The following is a 14395-nucleotide window of genomic DNA, read 5'->3' as shown; positions in this document are numbered from 1 at the left end:
TTCCTTTGCCCTCTTTATTACCAAAAGGATGGCCTCTCATAGTTATTGATTTAAAGGATTGTTTTTTCACTATACCTTTGCAAAAAGAAGATAGAGAAAAATTTGCCTTCACAGTGCCTACTTATAACAATTCTCAACCTTCGAGGAGGTACCACTGGACCGTTCTCCCCCAGGGTATGTTAAATAGCCCCTCCCTGTGCCAATATTTTGTGAACCAACCATTGCAAATAATACGCAAGAAATTTCCCAAATCTATAGTATACCATTACATGGACGACATCTTGTTATCCGATTCAAACATGGATACCTTGAACAGACTGTTTGAAGAAATAAAGATACTTTTACCTAAATGGGGATTGCAAATCGCTCCTGAAAAGATTCAGAAGGGAGATTCTGTTAATTATTTAGGTTATAAAATAGGTTTGCAAAAAATTAAGACACAAAAAGCACAAATTAGGAGAGATCGCCTACGGACTCTTAATGACTTTCAAAGACTGTTAGGAGACATTTCCAGTCTACGACCAGCTATTGGAATAACACCTGATCTAATAATTCATTTGAACAAAACCTTGGATGGTGATAAAGATTTAAACAGTCCCAGAGAATTAACAGCTGAAGCAGAAAAGGAACTGACAATGATTGAGGAAAAATTACAACAGGCACATGTGGACAGGGTGAATCCAGAGCTCGATTGTATTCTTGTCATACTACCATCAAAAATTTCTCCTACAGGAATTTTAATGCAGAGAGATGATATTATTTTGGAATGGATCTTTTTACCACATAAACCAAGTAAGAAACTGAAAACTTATGTGGAAAAAGTCTCTGAGTTAATCATAAAAGGCAAGCTGAGACTTCGTCAACTAGCAGGCATAGACCCAGCAGAAATTATAGTGCCCTTCACTGCTGATGAACTAAAAAAATTATGGGAAGATAATGAACCATGGCAAAGAGCTTGTGCTAATTTTTTGGGAGACATTAATAACAACTATCCAAAAAGCAAGCGGCTTAACTTCATAAAGAGAACTTCTTGGATTCTTCCTCGAATCGTCCGTGATGCTCCAATAACTGGAGCCCGTACATTCTATACTGATGCCAATAAATCAGGGAAGGCAGGTTACAAATCAGAAGACTTGGATAAGGTGGAACAAAGTCCGTATAATTCTGTCCAGAAGGCAGAATTATATGCCATTCTTATGGTGCTAAGGGATTTTAAAGAACCTATTAATATAGTTACAGATTCACAATACGCAGAAAGAGTTATTTTACATATTGAAACTGCTGAATTTATACCTGATGATACTGAACTAACCTCATTGTTTCTCCAGGTTCAAGATTTGATCAGGAACAGGCTTTGCCCTATGTACATAACACACATCCGATCCCATACGGGTCTGCCAGGTCCTCTAGCACAAGGTAATGCAGAAATTGATCAATTACTGATTGGTAGTGTGCTACAAGCCTCTGAATTTCATAAAAAACATCATGTTAATAGCAAAGGTTTGAAGAAAGAGTTTTCAATTACATGGCAACAAGCTAAGGAGATTGTAAAGAAATGCCCTACTTGCTCTTTCTATAACCAAACGCCACTGCCTGCAGGGGCTAATCCAAAGGGCACCCAAAGGAATGAAATCTGGCAGATGGATGTGTTCCACTTTGCAGAATTTGGCAAATTAAAATATGTTCATCACACCATTGACACTTATTCAGGCTTTCAGTGGGCAACTGCTTTAAGTTCAGAAAAAGCTGATTCAGTAATCACTCATTTATTAGAAGTCATGGCTATCATGGGTATACCTACACAAATAAAAACGGACAATGGTCCTGCTTATGTTTCTAGGAAAATGAAACGGTTTTTTGATTATTACAATATCAAGCATGTTACAGGTATACCATACAATCCTACAGGTCAAGCAGTCATAGAAAGATCAAATCGAACTATAAAAGATATGTTGAACAAACAGAAAGGGGTGGAAAACACCCCCAGAAATAGGTTACATAATGCTTTGTTAACCTTGAATTTTCTCAACGCTAATGAGAAGGGAACAACGGCTGCAGAAAGACATTGGATAATGGAAAAGTCTACTGAACTAAATCAACCAGTTTATTTCAAGGATGTGCTGACCTCACAATGGAAGCCAGGATATGTGCTACGTTGGGGAAGGGGTTTTGCTCTTATCTCCACAGGTGAGGAAAAATTGTGGATACCATCAAAATTAATAAAGGTTCGGTTTGAAGAAGAGAAGCCACTTGGAAAAGATAAATAACAATTCTTTCATAAGGATGGCGAACATACTGATGGTAAGAAATACAGATAGGTTTGGAGGCGGGGTTCTTTTCTTATCTCCACAGGAAAACACTCATCTTCAAAGAAATTAAGGAACCCTGAATATTTAATTACTGATGGATGGACACATTTTGTAAGTATTAATTTTTATTTATATATCTTATTAAACATTTCTTTATAAATATATAGAGCTGGTTTTGAAGTTGGACTCTGGCTCAGTCCTTCTCCAATTCCAAGCCTGTTAGTAAGAGAAAAACCCAGAGTTTCTGGAGTTTCTGTCTCATGTCAAGAGCCATGATATGGGACAGAAAGAAATATGAGTTTAGAAAACATCCTTGCTTTTCTTCATATCTATCATACTTTTCATTGAATATATATATCATGCCTTTTATTGAATATATATATGTATGTATATATATGTCTATATGATTAATGTTTAAGTTTTTCACAATGAACAATGAGTTTTTCCCGAAGTGACATTTGAAGTTTCCAGGAAGAAGATGGGGCCCCACAACAACAACTCTACCTGGTTGAGATGACGTCATGATACTGATAGCGCTACTACAAGACCTGTTTTGGATACCAGCTGCACAAGAAGATCCCAACTTGGTTAGCTGAAATGGTGCACATCTTGTACAACATTCTGGCCAGACCTCCACAAAATACTCAGAGACTATTTGCAATTTTAAAAGACATTGATCTTGAAATTTAACCATCATTTTACTTTCACAGGATCCCCCAGAAAGAACGTCGCCCCCATGACAGCTGGAAGTAATTCTAGAGGACGACGTCCCCTCTCCCAGTAAAGTTTACCCCTGGGTTTAGGGACATCATTTAGGGGTTGGGAGGTTGAGGGAGGAATTTTATAAGCTCAGGGATCATTTTGAAAAAAAAAAAAAGAGGGAATGATGGGATTATAGATTTATAATTGTGAGTTACTGCTTTTAGACAAATATATTGGTATCAATTCTTGTATATTGAAACAAAGTTAAATTATATTGACTATTGTATGCATGCATGTTTCTATGTCTGTTTAAAACATTTTTATATATTGACATATATTGTATTGATATATATATTGTATACATTTACCATATTGCGATGTACATTTCTACCTCTGATTAAGATACTTATATAATGTTTGTGCATTGATATATATTTACCATATTGCAATGTATATTTGTACAGTGTTTATATTTGGAGGTCATTATCCTCATTTGTTACACAGTTGTTTATTGTCTTTGTCTTTAAGTTAGATAGATATTGAGAATTATATAGATAAATAGTCATCTAAGTTTGTCATTTATAATCAGACTAATCAGGTTCTTTAGATATATAGAGATTATACTCAGTATAGATAGATAATCTTCAACCTCTTCAAAGAGCTGTAGAAAATGGCCTTTAATCTAACTCAGAGTTTCGTGATAGTGAGACACAATTGCTCCTGGCAACACCACTCCATTCCCGAGAGAATGTTGAGCACCAAAGACACTCCACCTGGAGCCTTTCTATTTGGCAGAACTGGCCTTTGGGCAAAGAAATGCCCATACCTCAACCACTGACACAGATACAGAGCGTGCATCAAAAGATAAAACAGGACTGTCATATCCTGCCAAGACAGGGTAAGATAGTTTTGAAAAGTTCCTTGCCTTTAATAATGGTATGTCAGTTATGTTAGGCCTTAGCCAAAATTGGTTGACTCAACATTGCAAACGAGACTTTGGGTGATTGCCCAGGTAGTCAGTTGTCTGTCAATTGTTGCACATTTTGGATATATCTCGTTTGTTAAGTAATATTTATTCCCTTCTGAGATCTTTGATGGAGTTGAAGATTATATAATTGTAGTTACTCTCTACATTATTTAGGCTCCTTGAGATAGAATGTTTAGCAAAGCTTTTGTTCTCAATATTGTTTGTTATATTTATTATTTGTTGTTATTGTATGTAGTTGTATTTGGTTTAGTTCTGTCTTATTTAGACAAAAAGGGGAGATGTAGGGATAAGTCCCGCCCCTTAGGGGGCGTGTTTGCCTCGGGCTAATGTCTGCCTATAAATTTGGCGAGCGTGCTCCGAGCGGTCGCTTCTACTTTCCTGGTCTCCGCGGGAACGGTGGTTCTGTAAGTCTATTTCTACATTAAAACTATATATATATCTTTACAAACTGTCTGCATTCGTTTACGCCGCTACAAGGTAATTTGATGATTTAGATACGAATTTTCTTTCAGAAAGACTCACAGTGCAATGCTATGTCATGGTCTCTGCTACAAAGCTCAGAGGTGGCACTTTGGGGCAGTGTGGGATCTGGAGGGGTCTGTTTGCACATATGTGTTAGTCCACTGACGCAATCACTGATGGCATTATTGAGAGATGGCAGACACTTTTAAAGATGGGGCCGACTCAGAGGAAACCGGTCACTGAAGGTAACTCCTGGTCTTATCCTGTTCAGGCCGCCTTTCCTTTGTTCCTCTCTGTTTGGGGGGCTTGATAATTTGCTACAATGTCTCAAAGAATTTAGAAAGACTCAGGCTGGAGAGGTGGCTCAGAGGTTAGGAGCATTGCCTGTTCTTCCAAAGGTCCTGAGTTCAATTCCCAGCAACCACATGGTGGTTCACAACCATCTGTAATGAGATCTGTGCCCTCTTTTGGCCTGCGGGCATACACACAGACAGAACATTGTATACATAATAAATAAATAAATAAATAAATATTTAAAAAAAGAATTTAGAAAGACTCATTATTTACATTTCCGAGTCTGTTTTAAAGGCTACAAGTGAGAAACCAGGTGGAAAGCACAGAGGACAAGGTTCAGAGGGTCCCTAAGCACAGAGGACAAGGTTCAGAGGGTCCCTAAGCACAGAGAACAAGGTTCAGAGGGTCCCTAAGAACAGAGGACTGTGTCCATGGAGTGGTGGTAAACGTGCTTGCCAGCTGAGAAGCTCTCCAAACCCCATTGTGCTGCGGTTTTCATGAAGTTTTAATTAAATAGATGTGATCACTAAGTGATTTTGCCATTGGTGGTTGAGGTCATTCTCCATCCTCCCTGTCCCAGAGTTTAGGGACAGGGCTGAAGGTTTTACACTTCAAACCAAAGCTTTCTACCTCCTAGTCCCCAAGCTGAAGTCTGCCTAAGGACTCCTGACCACCAGCCATGTCATTAATACATAAGAGATACTTATGATCCCAGCAGTTCCTATCATTTTAGGAGCTGAGTACCAGGAACCAAAAATGCATAAATCCTTGTTATATATAAAAGCTGGGGGCTGGAGAGATAGCTTAGTGATTGAGAGCACTGGCTGTATTTCCAGGGACTTGAATTCAGTTTTCAGAACCCACGTGGCAGCTCACACATGTATGGAACTTCACCAAACATGTATGGTTTCTTACACCCTCAATAGATATACACCTAGGCAAAAGCACATAAAATAAAAACGAATTATATATTAAAAAAATTAAAATAAAGTCTGCCTCCATGGGGGACGAATAGTGTTTACTTTTTACCGGTGCTATGGACACAAACTTAAAATCTGAGTGCATTCATATAAATGACAGAGTAGAGATTTGCACTTCAACTTGCTTTGCACACTTAAGACGGATGAGACACATGCATATTCTCAAGGTGCATTTGGTGTCCGTGCTGTGAATCAAGACGGGGCTGGCCGGGCTTTGTAGCTTTTGGCCTGTGTGGTCTTCACTTGGAGTTTCTATTTCCTCCCTCACTTTTTCCATTGCACGGACTTGTCTCTTGGTGGCACCATTGTGACAGGCTGGTCACAAGGCTCCACTGTTACCTCCAAAAAGCCTTCTCTCAAGCAAGCTCGGCAGACACTCTTAAGCTGAGTCATCTCTAGCCCAACAGGTTTCTTGATAAAAACTTCTGTCCTCCTCGTGATGAGATTGTATCATCATCCTGCATCTGTAGGTTCCTGCTGTGTTGTTGCAATCCCGAGCAGCTGCTTCCTGGCCGTGAAGGGTCTGAACGCCAGCCCAGCAAGATTCTGAATGTATGGCTTGTGTGCATGTTTTTGAGCTTCCTTTCACAGCCTGGGTTTCTACTTGGTATAGCCAAGTGATTGGAGCTAAGACTAGGTCACCCTGTAAGATGCTAAGGTCTGAAAGTTACTAGTAAATTGAGGTACATCCTCAAAGTGACTCCCAGTTTTCTCTTAGTATAGTTGAAGGTCCAAACTTGTGGAAGATATGTAGGTTCTAAATGTCCTCAAGGGTCTAAGCATTTCCCTTACGAGGAGCGCTGTGGGCATAGGAGCATATGGATGACAGGAAGTTCAAAGTTTGGTCTCCTTTTTGGTCAGTTGGCTAAGTGAAAGGTTATAGAGCTGGCAAGGAACTCTACAGAGGGGGAGAAGAGGTTTCACCTTCTGAGCCTTGTTTCTACTATTCTCCCTCTGGAACAGGATTTGGATACAGAAGTGATCTAGGGTATCAGAGATGTCCATCTTCTGTTTTTTCTTTGCATAGACCTCCATCCTGATAGAGGGCCACAAAGGCCTGAATGTATGGTACTTTAGAGCATTTCCTATGTTTCCTACAAAATAAGTACAGTGCAGGAAGATGTGCTTCAGCCAAACTTTGCTGTCTCCCAGCTGGTATCTGCGCCAGAAGGTGTTGCAATAGAAGTATCTTTTTCTTTAGGTTTACACAACCAAAGTTAATATGATTTTTTAAAAGATTTCCTTAATTGCACTTATGAGTTATTTATTGAGGGGTGTGTGAGTGTGTATGTGTGTGTCTGTGTCTGTGTGTGTGCGCATGTACATACCATGGCTTAAATGAAAAGCAGAGAGGACAACTTGTGTGAGTTAGTTCTCTCCTTCAACCACGTGGGTTTTGGGGCGAGCACCCACTGAGCCTCCTAGCCAGCCTTATTCCAATCCTGAGGACACACAGTAACAGGAAATGAAAATGAACTGTCAATAATGTCCTCAGGGGAGGACAGGAAGTAGCTGATGTCTGTAGTAAGGGCTATATCCCTCTTGCCATTCCCAGAATTCTTCAGGTCTTAAAAGTGGTGCTGATTGTCATCCTCTTCCATTTCACCAGGTATTCTTGGGGGTTCTAAGTGTAGCCCATATAAGCTTCAGAAATGAGGCAGGACATGGTGGCACACACTTTCAATTCCAGCACTCAGGAGGCAGAGACCAGCCTGGTCTACATAGTGACTTCTAGGCCAGCAAAGTTTGTTACATAGAGAAAACTAGTTTCAGAAAACAAACAAACAAAGATACTGGTTGTGCTCTCAAAGATACTGGGTGTATTTGCTCCTCCCTAAGAATTGCTTGTGTTCTGATGTGGGATGCCCTTCTGTATGCTGTGAATATGTTTTATTACCATTGGTTAATAAAGAAGCTGCTTTGGCCCATGGTAGGGCAGAATAGAGCCAGGTGGGAAATCCAAACAGATACAGGGAGAAAGAAGGCGGAGTCAGGGAGATGCCAGCCGCTGCCAAGGAAACAAGATGTGAAGCAACAAAGCTGTGAGCCTCATGGTAAAACACAGAATAATAGAAATGGGTTAATTGAAGTTGTAAGAGTTAGTTAATAATAAACCTGAGCTAATAGGTCAAACAGTTGTAATTAATATTAAGCCTCAGAATGGTTATTCGGGAATTGGTGGGCAGGAGAGAAACCTCCAGTTATAGGGTTCTTTCTCTTCTGGGACTAGTCCCACAGGATTGGGTGAAGGGCCCCGAAACATGTACTTCTGAGGTTATTTGTTTTATTTTTGTGTGTGTTTTAATTTTTAATTTTATATGTTTGAGTGCTTTGCCTGAATGCTTATCTGTGTACCACATGCTTGGCTAATGCATATGGCGGTCCAGAGAGGGCATCAGATTCTTTGGAACTTGAGCTACAGATGGTTGTGAGCTGCCATGTGCATGCTGGGAATTGAACCCAGGACCTCTGGAAGAGCAGTCAATGAATGATCTTAACCACTGAGCCATCTCTGTAACCCCTTAAGTTATTTGTTTTCTTTGTTTTTCTATCTCAGTAGATTAAGGTCTCTCTTCTAAGAAAGAAAAAAAAAGAAAGAAAGGGAGCAGGAGAGAGAAGGTGTGGTATGAATAAACAAACAATAACACTAGATTGCAATACAGGAAGTGAGAAGTAGAAAAGTAACCAGAAAAATTGTATTTTAATGTATTTGTAGCATATTCCTTTTTTTCTGGTGAGAGCAAAGGTCTAGTAAGTGTAACTGTGGACCAAGATCTGCTTCAATGTAACTAAAACTAAGCCAGTTCCATCAAACGTAGTATCTGTCAGTGGGTTAGCAATGTCTGGATATGCGCTGTCTGATAATCATGGGTAAGGATATCAGGGGCAAGAGAATGATTCATAAAAACAAAAACAGAATCTTCATGCAGAGGGTGGACGTTATCATCTGATCGGAGATTCAGAGAGTTCTGTGGAATTCTGACACAAAGGAGGAGCAGCTCTCACTAGAATTAAGCAGTCAACAATTCATAGGATGTTACAGACTGAAAATCAGGGTAACGGATCAATGAGAGTCAGAAAGAACAAACAACAGATTGGGTAATATGTGCAGTTCGTCTGCTGCTTGTGAGCGTGCCGGTCTACGGTCATTCTACATTCTACGTGCTGAGTGCTGAGGAAGTGAAACCTTGGGAAGGAAGGGCAAACCGCACAGAGAGGGGGAGGCGGGAGGGGGGCTGAGTCTTCCTAGAGAAGGAAGGGAGTGGGACCTCAAGCTCAGAGAAGGGCAGAGAGTGCTTTAACTATTGATCTTTTGAGCAAAGACTTAGCGCTGAAGGGGAGCGGGAGGTAAGGTTCAGAGCTTTAAAAGTACATACTGCACAGGCCGAGTTCATGTCCCAGCACCCAGGTCTGGCAGCTCAGCCTGGAACTTCAGCTGTAGAGGGCATTCAATGCCTCTGCCCTCCATGGACACCTGCTGTCTTGCGCACGAACACAGAGAGGCACACTCACGCTCACAATCAAAAATAAAATAAGTAAATAAAAAAGGAGAGAAAGAGCAAAAAAAAAATACAAAACAACTTGCTCCTGTAGGGGTTGTATCGTGGGTGTATTTACCAGAGACTACTATTCAGATGCAGGTTCAAGCCAAAAGAAAGTCTTTATTAGCTGGACTGTGACTGCACTCGGGATCCCAGATAGCCCGAAGCCATTCTCAGGGTAAGCATTTAAGGACAAAAAAAAAAAAAAAAATGCATTCTAGCTTGACATACTTCAGTTAACAAGAACACTTAGCCAGAAGTGAAACTACAGAAGTCAAAAAGCACTGACTTCTCTTGCAACGGATCCAGTTTCGGTTCCCAACACCCACGAGACCGCTAACAAATATCTCTGTAACTCTAGTTCTAGGGAATCTGATACCCCCACCCCCGTCACCCCCATCTTCTTGGGCACTAGGCACACACATAGTGCATAGACATATACAAATACGCATAGAATAAAAAAAATTAAAATGTTCATAAAACATTTAAGGAGCAAAATCCGTTTGTGTATTTTATCCCGTGTTTATGTGCGTGCGTAAATGGCGGGACTTCTGCGCCCCACGCTGCGTGTGTGAAAGTCTGGGAACAGCTCTTAGGAGTTGGCTTCTCTTTTTCTCCCTTCCTCAGGCTCAGTTATGAGCCGCAGCTTCGTATCCAACAGCACCTCTCCACAGCCTGCCCATCCAGCCCTTCCCACAGCTCACGAGTGCTTGTATTCTGAATTTGCTGTGTCTGAATGCTCCTGCCTCCTGGTTTGAACAGACGCTTTCATCCGCAGCTCCATGGCGTTCTTCTGTTCTTTCCCCTCAGAAACCCCTCATGGCTTTAAGGCTCATTTCCCTCGGCAAGACTGGCTTAGCAAACCCTAGCCAAAGAGCTCTCTCCCTTTCTCCTTCCTTCATCGCTCTCAGGCGCAGAGTTCAAAGTTCTCTTTGATGTCATACTGAATAACCCTTCAGTTTAAGAGTAGAGGTTGTGAGACTCAGCCAGTGCTCTGCTAATAGTGGCAGCTGGAAGTAGGATCTAAGTGTCTTCATATACATGCAGAGACCATGGTGAAAACCACTGCTCTGTATGCTAACCTAAGTGCAACAGAGAAAGCTTTCTGGGTGTCTTAAACCCTGCCTTCTTCTAACGACCCCTTCCTGTCTTTTCTTTCCCAGCGATACTGTATTATATTCCATTGTTGTTTTCTGTTGAGATAGGGTCTCAATATGTAGCAGGCTGGTCACTCTGCAAGCCAGACGGACTTCCAACTCAGAGAGCTTTGTCCTCCTGCCAGTGTTGGGATAAAGGCATGCGTCCATCTAGCAGGTTTAATTCCATTCAATCTTGTACTTTGTGTAATGAATTTTTATTTTATTTTTGGCTTTTCTCTTTTCTCTGGCTTTTCTTTGGCCTATCCTGGAACTAGCTCTTGTAGACCAGGCAGGCCTTGAACTCACAGGGATTCGCCTGCCTTTGCCTCCCAAGGGGTGGGATTAAAGGCATGTGCCACCACTGCCAGGAGTACTTTGGTTAATGTTTATAGATCAAATAGTCCAGATTAAATTATAGGCCTATCAGGATAATTATTGGTGTCGGGGCCATTATCAGGGTCCATTATCAGCCCTTATTTGGGAGCCACTCAAGACTGGACTTCAAAGAAAGTGTTAAATAGAATTCAGATCTTTGTGAAGCCCAAGCGGAGGATTTTGTGAATCTATTTGATAATGCTACAACTTCACATTTGAGCACTCGGGAGGCAGAGGCAGGCGGATCTCTGTGAGTTCGAGGCCAGCCTGGTCTACAAAGGGAGTTCCAGGACAGGCTCCAAAGCTACAGAGAAACCCTGTCTCGAAAAACCAAAAAAAAAAAAAAAAAAAAAAACCAACCAACTTCACATTTGAGGTCGGGGTGGACAGCCCTAAGCTATCCTATGCGTCTCAGAATTTCTGACTGTGTGGCTGGGCACACTCACTCTGAGTCAAATGTTTATAGGTCCATATCCTGCTGGAGGAAGAGGGAGATCGGGCTGACTCCAAGCTCAGGCGGCAGATATTCTGAGGCCTCAAGGACTTGCTGCTGCAGGAGGGGGAAAGGAAGGGTGGGGCTTCCCCCATTACAGTAACTCTTCACAGATTTCTGGGAAGCCTGCAACGACGTGAATTTTAGGGAAAAGTCTCTTAGCACCTACCAAAACAAAAGAGAGGGAAACCTGAGGCAGCAGGAGCTGAGCTTCAGCAGGAAGGAGAAAGAAACAAGAGAGAGAGAGGAAGTGGCTAGAACAAAGGAAGACAGAAGGAAATGGGGCCCTACGGGGTAGGTGTTGTCCCTGTGGCTGCAGACAAATGAAATATTTTAAGACTGGCGCTGCAGGAAGAGAAGAATGGAATGAACGTTTTTAAAGAAACAATCCAAGAATAGACTTAGCCTTGTGTTCTCCCGAGACTGCATTTTCCTATTTTGCTTCGGTAAACACAACCACTCTGTATTCAAGCGTGTGCTAGGGACGTGGAAGGGGCTGGCTGAGCTCCTGATCTCAAAGTCTGGTCAGTGCAGGAGAACTGACGGACACACGGACTGAACAGGAAGGCTGATGAGATGATTCCGTTGGTGGAAGTCAAGGAGGGTGGGTGGGGGTTGAGGGAGTCATGACTCTTAAATCAGTGGGAGAGTTCGAGGGGTATTTACAGTGTTAATTGTAGATAACTTCTAAGTGCTTTGCATGGGTTGTGCCATTTGAGTCTTGCGAAAGTGTGGGTACCATTTTATTACACTTATTCTTCAGATAGAAAAAAATGGAGGCTTAGAACGGAAGTTATCCAAGAGCATACGTACGTGGAGAAATGTATGTTTCATCACAAGGAAACCTGTGCTGGGGCTGGGGATATGGCTCGGTGGATAGCGTGATCACCTAGCAGGCACGAGGAAACCTGTGCTGGGGCTGGGGATATGGCTCGGTGGATAGCGTGATCACCTAGCAGGCACAAATCCCTGCTTTTGATCCTTTGCACTGCATAGGATAACTGGGGAGCGGGGGTGAGGTTGGTGTCAGTCGTAGGCCCTAGGACAGTCTTCCTAATTCCTTCCGCCTCTCAGCCGCTGCTGCTTTTGCATACTAAGTGCATCTTGTTGGAAGTGGCGCTCTCAGGAAGAGTAGACATAATTGGAATCCCATCTTTGGAGGCCCCCTCCCTCCCCTGTGCCCCTCGAACCTTGACCCCCTCCCCGAGAAGGGTCAAGGTAGCCCGCCAAACCTTGACCCTTCCCCAGGAAAGGTCAAGGCCACTCCCACAGGCTATTTAAACTACTCTCCCCCAAAATAAACACGTGGTTGTCCCTCTTCCTCTCTGGTGGTCGTGTTGGCGGTTTCCCGGTTCCCCTCGAGGCCACCTGGGAGTGCAGGTGTCTAATTAAACCTGGATATCTTTTAATTTGGTCTGATTTGGTTTGACTGGGGTTATTTTGCGTCGGCGGCGTGGCGTGGTTAGGAAATATTCCTAACAATAATCGTCAGGAAGGTTTTGCAGGGGTGGAAAGGGGTGGGGTCTCAGGTAAATGGAAGCTGGTGTCGCTCTAAGCACCCTCCTCCCTACCTCCCAACCTGCTAAGAGCCGAGTAAAGATTTCAAAGTCTACACTTTCTCTCGAATTTGAATTGTGGATGATTATTGTAGCAGAATATGGGTTAGTGGAGGATAAAACTAGACACAGAAGGACTGGGCTGAGGTCACGCCATGCGGCAGAGAGCTTCTGGAAAGGTTACCCGTCTCATGCCAGCTCCTTCCTCCTGATAAATGCCTTTAGCACCCAAGGGTCTTTCTCCACAGCTATTCTTGCATCAAGAACTCCCTCAGCCTTCCCTACTTTTTTAACCTGTGTTGGTCTTAAAGTTCCACCGGAAATTTTGAACCATGAGGTCTAACATTGTCACAAACAAGTCACCCTTGATGTAGGCTCCTCACAGAAAGGTCCAGGAAACCTGTGGAACTGTGTGAAGGCTGCCTGCCCACAATGAGTATACCTTCATTCTATGTCCATGTTCGTCCCGTTCAGTCTTACTTTCCTTCCTGAGGTGACAGTTTCCACCAATACACCTCTCATGTGTGCCATAGTGCCACAATTATTGGGGAGAAATAGTGAAAACACAAATCAAACTAGTCCGGTAGGTTTGGGGAGAAAAGCATGTAGAGTTGGAAGTATTTCCTGTAGGGGAGAGTTTGGGACAGTTTCCTGGCTTGAGGAGATGGGGTCCTTGTTGCTACCATCATGAAGACAGGGCATCTGAGAAAGAAGGGGTCTACGAGGAAACACTGGGCTTGAAGTACCCAGACGAATTCCTGTGGAGACAGCTGTCCAGTAAGTTAGAGAGCTGGAACTGGAACTCAGGGAGAAAAGCCTGAGCTGGAGGTTACTAGATCGGAGCTTCTGGAATTTGCATAGCATTAATGCTTCCTCAGAAAGACTCACAGGATGTCTGAAGAGAAGAACCCAGGAATGGACTTCTAGAGAATACCAATGTCGGAAGGAAGTGAGAGGGAAAACTCTCAAAATGAGAAGGAATGATTGATTTAAGAGGGAGAAGCAGGGCTGGGGAAGGTGCTGAAAATGAAGCGGGTGTTGGAGGAGGGCGTGTCTAGATCAGCTCAGCAGCCCTCCCTCCAGCCTCTTCCTCTGCAGCTACCCGTCCTTTAGCACTGACCCGGTCACCCACACCCAGGGAATTTCTTTCAACTTCCTCCCCTGCTTTTTGCTTTGATCCCCTGGGCCTTCTTGCACTGCCTGCCTTCTTTGGCTCAGTGACTCAACTGGGCTATCTGATGGCCGTTGAATGTTCTGAGTTCCCAACAGTGAAAGCAACCTATGGTTCTTTTACACAATCCACCTGCGTTATTAGTGCCCCTGAGTAAGGAGGTGAAGCCTTTTCCGTTCAGGGAGGCTGTGAGGAGGGCGGCAGGCACCAGCCCTGATGGTGGCATTTTACATACAGATAACTTATGTGTAGAGTAATCCGAGAAGCCATATCAAACCTGTGCGTATCCGTTGTTTGTTTTGGAACATACATCAAAGGAAGAGACTAAGGGAGAAAAGTAGTAAGTGGTGTAAGTCGGGTCCCATGGTTTATAACCGTTCGAAA

Source organism: Microtus pennsylvanicus, chromosome 18 (assembly GCF_037038515.1).
Source record: "Microtus pennsylvanicus isolate mMicPen1 chromosome 18, mMicPen1.hap1, whole genome shotgun sequence".
NCBI lineage: Eukaryota > Metazoa > Chordata > Mammalia > Rodentia > Cricetidae > Microtus > Microtus pennsylvanicus.
The sequence above is the reverse complement of the archived record's forward strand: the minus strand, read 5'-3'. Positions refer to the sequence as shown.